The sequence below is a fragment of the Aegilops tauschii genome, chromosome 6 (assembly GCF_002575655.3).
Source record: "Aegilops tauschii subsp. strangulata cultivar AL8/78 chromosome 6, Aet v6.0, whole genome shotgun sequence".
Classification (NCBI taxonomy): Eukaryota; Viridiplantae; Streptophyta; class Magnoliopsida; order Poales; family Poaceae; genus Aegilops; species Aegilops tauschii.
The window spans coordinates 181,540,687-181,551,691 of NC_053040.3; positions in this window are offsets into that span (position 1 = coordinate 181,540,687).

Here is an 11,005-nt window from a genome sequence, read left to right on the forward strand (position 1 = left end):
ACAACGGAGAGGATGACACATCTCGTTATAGGCGCGAGGGCCCGGATACCCCAGCCGCTCTGGCCGCCATTCTGGCAGATCTTTATAAGGGGGAGAAAGAAGACTTCATCCGTTTAAATCGTCGGGAAGGTTTTTCCATGTATAACCCCATTGAATGGGTAAGTTTTTTATTATCAGCACTGTTCTACCTTGTTATCGAGGTATGCTAATCAAATTGTTCTGGTTGTCTTAAAGCAGACATGGAGGAAGGTGGTTGAAAATGTTCATTGCCCCTCCCCACAGCCAGAAGATTATGCTCGCAACAAAGACCCCAGGTTCTGCGAGGATCCAGATATATTCATAGAGTTTGATGATGGAGTCTTTTATCAAGCAAGCCTTGATGGCGCGGAAGTGGCTATTATGGCCGACTGCCCCGGCCTTCTCCCCTCCTCCACTGTAAGTACTCGGAAAGCATCCTCAAAAAAGGAGCCCCCACTTGCATCTCACCCATCACACTGAATTGTGCTTTATAGGATCGGGGCTCATTGAGCCGCACTCCATCGAGAGCGGCCTCTAGGAAGGCAGCATCTACGCAGGGCGAGCGTTCAAAACGAAAGGAAGCCGGAGGCACCGCCTAGCCCCCTCCTTCATCAAAGAGGTATAACTTTTGACATGCGCCTAGGTATAAGACCAGATGGTCATACTTCTCCTCCCATCTTATTTCAGGAGGAGCACATGGCAAACCGTGTCCAAATGCCCAATTAGCCGACCATCAGCTAATCCGGCTCCGGGCTCATCGACCGGGGCGCGAGCCAATACAGATGCAGCGCCGACTCATCCACCCCATGAGGATTCAGATGATGTATCCGTCACAAATTCTGAAGTGGAGAGCGTGATGAATCATCGACGACTGAAAGAGACCATGCGTGCTCCAGTTTTTACTGAGCTGGAATTTACTGCCCTCAGCACCGTGGATGCATATATCCGAGCCGCCCAGGATGGACTTGCTAGAGTTGCTCACCTATTTTCAAAATATATGTAGGTAATGGTTTGTGTAATTTTAATAGATATATGCCAGTAACCCCCGAGACTTAAAGTGGTTTAGGCCAACCGATTTAAGGATCATTATGACCGTAGGTTCTCAAAGAGAAGAACAACGCGCTGTCCTAGGAGCTTGAAACGAGCCGGACAAAGCTAAATGCCGCCACCACAGAATTAGAGGAGATGAAGAAGGTCACCATGATCATTGATCAAAAGAACAAACTAGAGGAGGAAAAGGATAAGCAAGCCAAAGAGATAAAGAGTTTAAAGGCTCAATTATCGGACGCACAAAAAGAAAAAGTTGAAAGCCGGCATATTCAGTATGACCTTTGAACCATCCAAGGGACTCATATTATCCCGTAATTCGGATTGTTATAATGCTGTTCTTGCAGGTCTGCCTAACCGGGCGGCATGAAGAAGCATCCAGATTTTGAGGCGACGTGCTAAAAGAGCTGTCCATAGTGCATGAGCGGGCCCGGAAGGCCATGAGAAGTATGGCCAAAGCCTTATGGCCATCCGATGCCCCTCCCGAAAGTATGGAGGGGTTGGCAAACCTGTTCAAAGGTGCACGACGCCGTTTTGATCTATGGAAGATGTCAGCATGCCGGGAAGGTGCACAAGAGGCATGGGCGATGGTGAAAACACGCTACACTGGGCTCGATCTGAATCATATGGCCCGAGTTGGACCTCAGGGACCAGACGAAAAAGAGATTCCCGTGAACATGGTACATGACCAAGTGATGATAGCTGCGAAATATTCGCAAGAAGACTGTAGTTTGAATAGTCATATAGATGACATAGATAAAGAGTAGGCGTTCGATTCAATGTATCAATGTACTTTATCATCGAACTTATCTCCAGCCAAACTTGTCAAAATTTGTCATCGCAGGCCTTCGGCTTCAACCTCCAAACCAAGAAGTTGGAGTGTTTCTGGATACCATGTTTGAATGTAATAAACATTCGTTATGTCCGAAAACCAGGCAATCCGGTCATATTGCTCAAACAGACAAAATTTGTTCAGGGAGTTATGTTATATTGCTGTTTAATGTAAGAAACATCTTCCAGGGAAAATAGTTCCGTTAAGGGTTCCTTTCCTTGGGTCGGCATGCCCAATTATGCATGCCTAGGCTTTGATCCGAAAGATAGAATTACGAGCAGCCTGTCCCTTATTTATTAGAAGGATTACATAAACGTAAACAATATGTCGTTGCTTGCCGACCAATTATTTCTTTAAGAACGCTAGCTTTCGGCTTCACGCGTCTGAGGTACAGATCCGGATTACCCGGTTATAACAATCGCAGAGGTGCTCCCTTTACACCCTAGCCGAACAATCGGGAACGTAGGGTATAAACACAGGAGCGAGGCAACCCAGCTTGGCAAAAACTTAAGTCATAGAGGTGCATATAATGGCAAAAAAGTGTATAGCGCAAACGACGTAAACAACGGAAGCAACAAGCTTTTTAATAATAAGCTTTGTCAAAGATGTGTACCACTAACAGTTCGGTAGATCCGAACATACCCTGGGATAAAAAGGAAAAAGTAAAAAGAAGAGGAGAAAAAAGGAACCTAGTCAAAGTAAAAAAAGGTGCTAGAACTATCCGTAGAATCGTCGAAGCCAAGCAGCGTTCCATGGATTCGGCTCAAGGCGATTATCCGATGCATTACGAAGGCGATAGGCTCCTCCTGTGAGAACTTCATCTATGATGAAGGGACCCTCCCATTTTGGTTTAAGCTTATCCTTCTTCTTCTCTAGGAGACGTAAGACGAGGTTGCCGATGTTGTATGTCTTGGCCCGCACTTCTCTGCTTTGGTATCGCCTGGCCTGTTGTTGATAAAATGCCGAACGGGCTCGTGCAATATCGCGCTGCTCTTCAAGGCCGTATAGGTCATCCTGCCGATCGAGCTCGGCTTCTCGCTCTTCGTACATGCGCACTCGAGGTGAGTCATGAATAATGTCACAGGGCAGGACATCTTCTGCGTCGTACACCATGAAGAAATGTGTGTATCTGGTCGTTCAATTAGGCGTAGTCTGCAGCCCCTAGAGCACGGAATCAAGTTCCTCAACCCAGTGCTTATCTGACTCCCGTAGGGAGCGCACCAGTCTGGGTTTAATGCCGCTCATTATCAGGCCATTGGCCCGTTTAACCTGACCGTTAGTTTGAGGGTGGTAGACGGATGCATAGTCGAGTTTAATGCCCAAGTTAGCACACCAGTTTTTCACCTCATCAGCTGTAAAATTGGAGCCATTATCAATGATGGACACCATAGCGGTGTACCGCGCCGGATATAAAGTCGATCACTGGCCCTGCTTCAGTCGTTTTTACTGGTTTGGCCTCTATCCACTTAGTGAATTTATCCACCATAACCAGTAAATATTTCTTTTTGTGGCTTCCCCCTTTAAGGGATCCGACCATATCAGCCCCCAGACCGCGAAGGGCCAAGTGATGGGGATTGTTCTTAAGGCAGTGGGAGGCATATGACTTTGATTGGCGAAAAGCTGACAACGCACACATCGTTGGACAAGGGCTTGTGCGTCTGCTCGTGCCGTTGACCAGAAAAAACTTGTCCAGAAGGCTTTGCTTACGAGGGCCCGAGCTGAGGCATGATGGCCTCCCAGACCAGCATGTATTTCAGCCAAGAGTTGCTGCCCCTCCTCTTCGGAGATGCACCTTTGGAGAACTCCGGTAGTGCTTTTCTTGTACAGTTCACCTTCGTGAACTTTATAGGATTTAGAACGCCGAACTATGCGACGGGCCTCATTTTGATCATCAGGAAGCTCCTACCTATTAAGGTAGGCCAGGAAGGGTTCGGTCCATGGAGCAATAACGACCATGATCTCATGAGCATACGGTGTTATTTCGGCATCCGAACCGCCGATGATATATGTATTGTGTTCGGCTGCTGGGGGCATGATCAGGTCCGTACTGGCGTCTCCGCTCTCGTCATGCCATACCACGGATGGCTTGAAGAGCCATTCCACAAAGGTATTAGGCGGGACGGGGTTGTGTCGTGGTTCTAAACCTGATAGTAGAATGAGGGGTAGGTATGAGGAGGCAAGATCCTAGCTATGATGAAGTTGTGCACGCAAGATTTACGAGTTCAGGCCCTTCTCAGTGGAAGTAACAGCCCTACGTCTCGGTGCTCAGGAGCTCGGTTGATTGGATTATGCGTGAAGTTACAGGGGGTGCGAACCCTTGTGCCTGAGGAGGGGGGTGGCTTATATAGAGTTCGCCAGACCCCTCCGGCCCTCAGTTACACAGGGTTGAATGTACATAAAGATAGGACGTTACTGGTAACGCCAGCATTAAAGTCATATAAATGATCATTAAAACTACGGAGTGAACGCCTGACCGTTGCCATCCAGAGTGACTTTAGGTCTTCTTATACTCCAAGTGGTTTCTGATATGGTCGAGTGAGCATACTCTTGTCGAATGGAATTGGGTTGTCCGAGTGGAACTCTCAGTCGAGTGGGTTGGACCATGTAATGATTTCAGTCGGTAGAATCCATTGCCTCTTGAATGTTCTTGACCGTAGGGCAGTGTCCTTGGGTAGGGTACTTAGATCAGGTCTATTGTCCTACCCTAGGTACATGTCATCGTCATTAGCCCCCGAATGGTTCTTGGTCCGAGTGGAATTGAAGCTGAAGGTGGTTCCGATTCAACTTTCCTGATTCAGAAGTACTTTACTTAGATTGATGGACCATGCGAAAAGTTGCAACTTCATTTTCAGTCGCCTTGAGCCATTCAGAAGTTGTCGAGTGAACTTTCGTTGATCAGCTTCGAGTGTTTCAATATGGTATAAAATCTTCGGCCTGACAGATTAATCTGCCGTCCCCGGATCTTGCGGGATTCGAAATTTTGGGAAGCGCGCGGGGCAGAGGAGGCCGCAGTAATCGGAGTGGATTAGGCAGGGGTGCCTCGATCTCTACGCCACCTTTTTCGCCACGTACTGCGCGCGCGACTGTTGTGGGATTTGACAGGATTACCCGGGCCCACGGGTTAACCACTCGGGAGAAGGCCTTATATAAAGCGCCGCGGCTGGGGTTTTCTGCACAGTGCGCCCCATTCTCTCCCTTCCTCCTCTGTTTCTCTATCGCATCCACCTCCTTCCTCGGCGCCGCCGCTCTGCTCGAGCTCCACCCTCCACAATGGGGAAGGAGAAGACGGTGGCTCTGGAGCGCGCGAAGAAGGCGACGGCGAAGGCGAAGGGGAAGAAGACGAGCCGGGGAGGGTCTTCGTCGAGATCCGGCCTGCCGCCTGGCTGGATCCAGGGCGACTGGATTTGGTCGACGATCCAGCAGGAGGACCTGGAGGATTTGTCCGAGGGGGGACTGATTCCCCACGGGTCTTGGTGGCTTCCGGAGGATGAAACCGAGCCGCGGCCGCAGGAGGGTGAGTGCGTCCTTCTCGCCACTCATGTCGACTGCGGTTTTTCTTTGCCTCCCCATCCTTTCTTTCGAGGCTTTCTGAACTTCTTTGGAGCCCAACTTCACCACTTTTCCCCCAACACCATCATGTACCTTGCCGCATTCATGTCCATGTGCGAGAATTTTCTGGGGTGTCGACCGCACTGGGGTGTCTTCAAACACATTTTCACCTGTCGTTCTCAGTCGGTTAAAAAGGCCAACCCGAGTGATGAGAGGACGCACGTGATCCAGATGTGCGGGGGTCTTGGGATCCAAATGAGGGGTAAGAGCACCTTCCCGGCCATGATTCTGCCCGAATCCGTCAGAGGGTGGCAGTCGACCTGGTTGTACTACAAAGACCAGCCGACTCCAGGTCAGTCGACTGGTCTTCCCCCCTTTTCCATGGCTCGAGTCGAGAAGCCCTCTACCTTGAGAGTGACTCCGGCGGAGAAACCGGAGGTCAAGGCGTTGGTCGAGCGAGTGGTCCAGCTTGTCCGCGACGGCATGACTGGCATGGATCTGTTAGAGGTCTTTCTCAGTCGATGCATTCAGCCGCTTCAAGCTCGTGATCATCCGATGTGGCTGTATTCGGGCATTGACGACACCACTCGGATCCACCCGGAGGAAGTTGACGGGGATACGGTGGCGCAGTGGCTGCAGGGCATCACCGGAAACAAGGATAACCCCAGAGGGTCTAGGAGGACTCCTCCACTCGACAACTCTTATGAACCAGACAAGGTCCGACTCCAAATTTCTGAGTGTCTTCTTGATTTATCGTGTAACTGTTCTTGTCAACCGACTGTCATTTTGTTCAACTTGTTGTCTTGCAGGTCTTCACCGAGATGTACTCGATGCCCAATGGAGAGCAGGAGCAGGAGCCCGAAGGGGAGGCAAGCGGAGGCGAAAGCGGTGAGTGGCACTCTGACGGAGTAGAAGATGATGAAAGCGACGACTCAGGTGATAGTGAAGAGGTTGACTCACCACCTCGCACCGAAAGGCGAACCAAGCACGACCATGACCCAGCAAGTATCCGTGGCAAAGCGACTGCGCGGACTGGTCAGTCTTCGAAGCGCCCTCGGGGCGTCCTCTCCTATACAGACTGAGAAGGTCCCGAAGCAATCCAAAGTTACACAGTCAAAACCTTGGAAGGCCTTGCCCAAGATCAAAATGGCTGTTCCCATTGCTTCCGGGTAATATTTGGACTCGATTTCTTAGTTTGGCATGAATTGATCTTTGGTCGACTCACTTTGGAAGATCTGACCGACTGAAATTTGAGATTTGCAGTGCTGCTACCTCTGGAACTTCTGCTTACAGAGATGGTGACGAGTAAATGGAAGACGCGGTCACTTCTAACCCGGGTATGACTTTTGCAATTTTTTCTTTGCTTTCTCAGCCATTTGTTGGTCGACTGAATTCTGGCGATTGATTCTTTTGCAGCTCCTCCCAATGTCATTGATCTTCCAGACGATGACGAGGATGTGCCGCTGAGGCCCATGGGAAGAAGCAGGAAGACATCAACTGGCAAGGCGCCTCAGTCGACGCCGGTGACGGAACTGGTGATCCAGGAGACCGGCGATGCCAAGCGGGCTTTTGTGACTTTTGTCGTACCATTGTCGAGTGCCCAATCTTCAGCGTCGACTACACAGATTCCAGCCGATCCACCGTCTTCACTCTTCACTGCGCATCACGTCCCAGAGGACCAAGTGGGTGCTGCCAAGGAAGCTATACGCCAGGCAGGCATCATGATGGAGCAGATGAAGGTGGTTCGGGAGGCCAGTCAAGCTGCTTATGATGCCAGCTCAGCTCTCCAGAGCAACATCCAGGTTGGTTGATTACCGACTGATCCTTTAGCTTGTTGCTTGTTCTGTTAGGATATGCTACCTGAAAACTTTCCTTGTGCATCTTTTCGTCAGTCTGCATTTTGCATTTGTACACCCACTGGGTGTTTAATTTACTGCTGAATAGTTTTGCTTCTTGAGTCGACTAGGTTGTGTTGATTGAGTCTTTGAACCAGTGGGGGCACGCTGAGTGCACCCACTGGGTGTAGTCCCCGAGACCATAGTTGACTGCGGGCAGTCGGCTATGGTATGAGAATTAGAACTTTCACACTCGGTCTGAATGGATCACGTCGAGTGGAACCTGAACCAGTGGGGGCACGCTGAGTGCACCCACTGGGTGTAGTCCTCGAGACCGTAGTCGACTGTGGGCAGTCGACTGTGGTCTGAGAACAACTTCCTTTTTTCCGACTGGGCGGACCAAGTCAATGAAAAAGTCAAACCAGTGGGGGCACGCTGAGTGCACCCACTGGGTGTAGTCCCCGAGACTGCCGTTGAATGTTTGATTCGGCAGTAGTCTTAGAACTCTTTGAACTTGTTATTTTATTGCTCGGAAGCAGCCAATCTCCGTGTCAGTCGACTGACTATCTCCTGACCACAGAAATCTTGTGAACTTGGAGCTCGGTTTGCTGACTTGGAACAGAAGCAGATTCAGCTCAATCTTGATCTGGAGCTGGCCAAGACAAACTTGCAGAAGGCCAAGGATGAAGCTGTTGGTATGAAAAACTTGTCGACTAATTCGTTCCTGACCCGAGTGTTATCTCCTTCTTCTGAACCGAGCGTTATTTCCTTCAGAAACAATGAACCAGGCTCTGGCGCAGAAGGATCTGGACCTTGCAGCCGTGCAGAAAAGCAGCAGAAGAGAAAACTACACTCGCTGACCAGAAGCTGGCTTCAGTCGGTAAACTAGAGGAAGAGAACATCAAGCTGAAGGCTGCCCTTGATGAAGCCAACAAGGAGGCGACTCGTCTGAAGAAGGACAAGAGCGCCCTGACCGACAAAGTTGAAGACATCGCCCGCAAGAGAGATGAGCTGGAGAATTATCTGGGAGGACTTGCCAAGAAGTTATTCGTTATGCTTGAAGGTGCTTTCCTTTGTCCGACTGACTTGTTGTTGTCGACTCGATATATAGCTATTGACTCATCGTTGTATTGCATGTGCAGAATTCTGCCAGAACTTTGAGGAAGAGACTGGGCGAATCGAGACAAGCTTGGACCCCATCCTCTCTCCTGTTAAGGACGAAGCTGCCATGAACGTGCTCCGACTGGAATCTCGTGTCGCTGGTGTTGTCGACTACCTTGCTCGGTTGAAAGTCGTGGTGTCACGAATTGACACAGCACTCTGGCCAAGGGCGACGCTGCAAAACGACCTCGAGTCTCTGATGACTCGACTCAATGAAGTCCCCGACCGAGTGCAGGAATGGAAGAAGTCTTCTGCCCGGTGTGGTGCTGATGTGGCTCTGTCTCTGGTTCGAGTCCACTACAAGGAAGCCAAAGAAGAGAAGCTGGCAGCGATCAAGGTTGCTAACACTAAGAGGCTTGACTTCCAGTCCTTCATGGAGACTTTCATTGCTGCCGCCACTCGAATTGCAGATGGAATCGACTTGGACGAATTTGTCGAGCCTGCCAGTCCTCCTCCTGCGGAGTGAACAAACTCTTATAATCCGATTAAATTTGCCTCGGTATGCCGAGTGGTTTTTGTAACCGTTAAACTCCTTCGGGTCCGATGCCCGAGTACTTTAATCCGTGGTCTGGAACCTCATGGGATTTATCTTAAACTTAGCATTTCTCTGAATACGCTTGTGTTTGCCTTCGAGTGGAACTTGTTTCTTCACTCGGAACTGCCTTTGTATTTGTGATGTAGCTCTGAGGAGAAGGTCGCAGTCGACCTGCACCTCGTCGTCCTTGCGGATCAGGATGGAGCGTACATTGTATTTATGGCGCAGCTCTGAGGAGAAGGTCGCAGTCGACCTGCACCTCGTCGTCCTTGCGGATCAGGATGGAGCGTGTAGCCTAGTCCCCGAGCGAGAAGATCGTTCTTTACTCGGGACGTGTTTCAAACTTAGGTGAGTACTGGACTGTAGCTAAGCCCCCGAGTGAGAGGCTTGCTCATCACTCGGTGGGATTTTTTTAAAACTTAGGCGAGTACTGGACTGCAGCTAAGCCCCCGAGTGAGAGGGTTGCTCTTCACTCGATGGGATTTTTTCAAACTTAGGCGAGTACTGGACTGTAGCTAAGCCCCCGAGTGAGAGGCTTGCTCTTCACTTGGTGGGATTTTTTCGAACTTAGGCAAGTACTGGACTGCAGCTAAGCCCCCAAGTGAGAGGCTTGCTCTTCACTCAGTGGGATTTTTTCGAACTTAGGCGAGTACTGGACTGCAGCTAAGCCCCCGAGTGAGAGGGTTGCTCTTCACTCGGTGGGATTTTTTCAAACTTAGGCGAGTACTGGACTGCAGCTAAGCCCCCAAGTGAGAGGCTTGCTCTTCACTTGATGGGATTTTTTCAAACTTAGGCGAGTACTGGACTGCAGCTAAGCCCCCGAGAGAGAGGCTTGCTCTTCACTCGGTAGGATTTTTTCAAACATAGGCGAGTACTGGACTGCAGCTAAGCCCCCGAGTGAGAGGCTTGCTCTTCACTCGGTAGGATTTTTCAAACTTAGGCGAGTACTGGACTGCAGCTAAGCCCCCGAGTGAGAGGCTTGCTCTTCACTCGGTAGGATTTTTTCAAACTTAGGCGAAACGGATTCGCAGCTAAGCCACCGAGTGAGAGGATTGCTCTTCACACGGTATGATTTTTCCAAACTTAGGCGAAACGGATTCGTAGCTAAGCCACCGAGTGAGAGGCTTGCTCTTCACTCGGTAGGATTTTTTCAAACTTAGGCGAAACGGATTCACAGCTAAGCCACCGAGTGAGAGGCTTGCTCTTCACTCAGTAGGATTTTTTCAAACTTAGGCGAAACGGAGTCGTAGCTAAGCCACCCACTGGGGGATTTCAGACACATGTATAATCGACAACAATCATTTAGAAGACTGTAAAACCGTGTCTTTGATAAACAAACTAAAAAGGTATTTCTTATTACATCTCAATAGTCTGAACGCTTAAGTATAAAAACGACGGAGCAACTCCACGTTCCAAGCGTGTGGCTCGTCTTTATTGTGCTCCACATTATAGAGGTGATACGCTTCATTGTGGAGCACCTTGGTGATGATGAAGGGACCTTCCCATGCGGGAGGAAGCTTGTGCGGTCGTTGCTGATCCACTCGGAGAACCAGGTCTCCCTCTTGAAATGCTCGACCTCTCACGTTTCTAGCGTGGAATCGACGAAGGTCTTGCTGATAAATGGTCGAGCGGATCAGGGCCATCTCTCTTTCTTCTTCCAGAAGATCAACAACATCTTGTCGAGCTTGTTCTGCTTTGGCTTCTGAGAGAAGTTCCACTCGGGGTGCATTGCGAAGCAAGTCACTCGGAAGCACAGCATCAGCCTCGTAGACTAGGAAGAATGGAGTGCGACCAATCGACCGATTTGGAGTTGTTCTCAATCCCCAAAGTACTGATGGCAGCTCATCAACCCAAGCGCCTGCCGCATGCTTGAGATCACGCATCAATCAAGGCTTCAGCCCTTTGAGGATCAAACCATTTGCTCTTTCTGCTTGCCCATTTGACTGTGGGTGGGCGACTGAAGCATAATCAACCCGAGTGCCTTGGGAAGCGCAGAAAGCTCTGAATTCATCTGAATCAAAGTTTGAC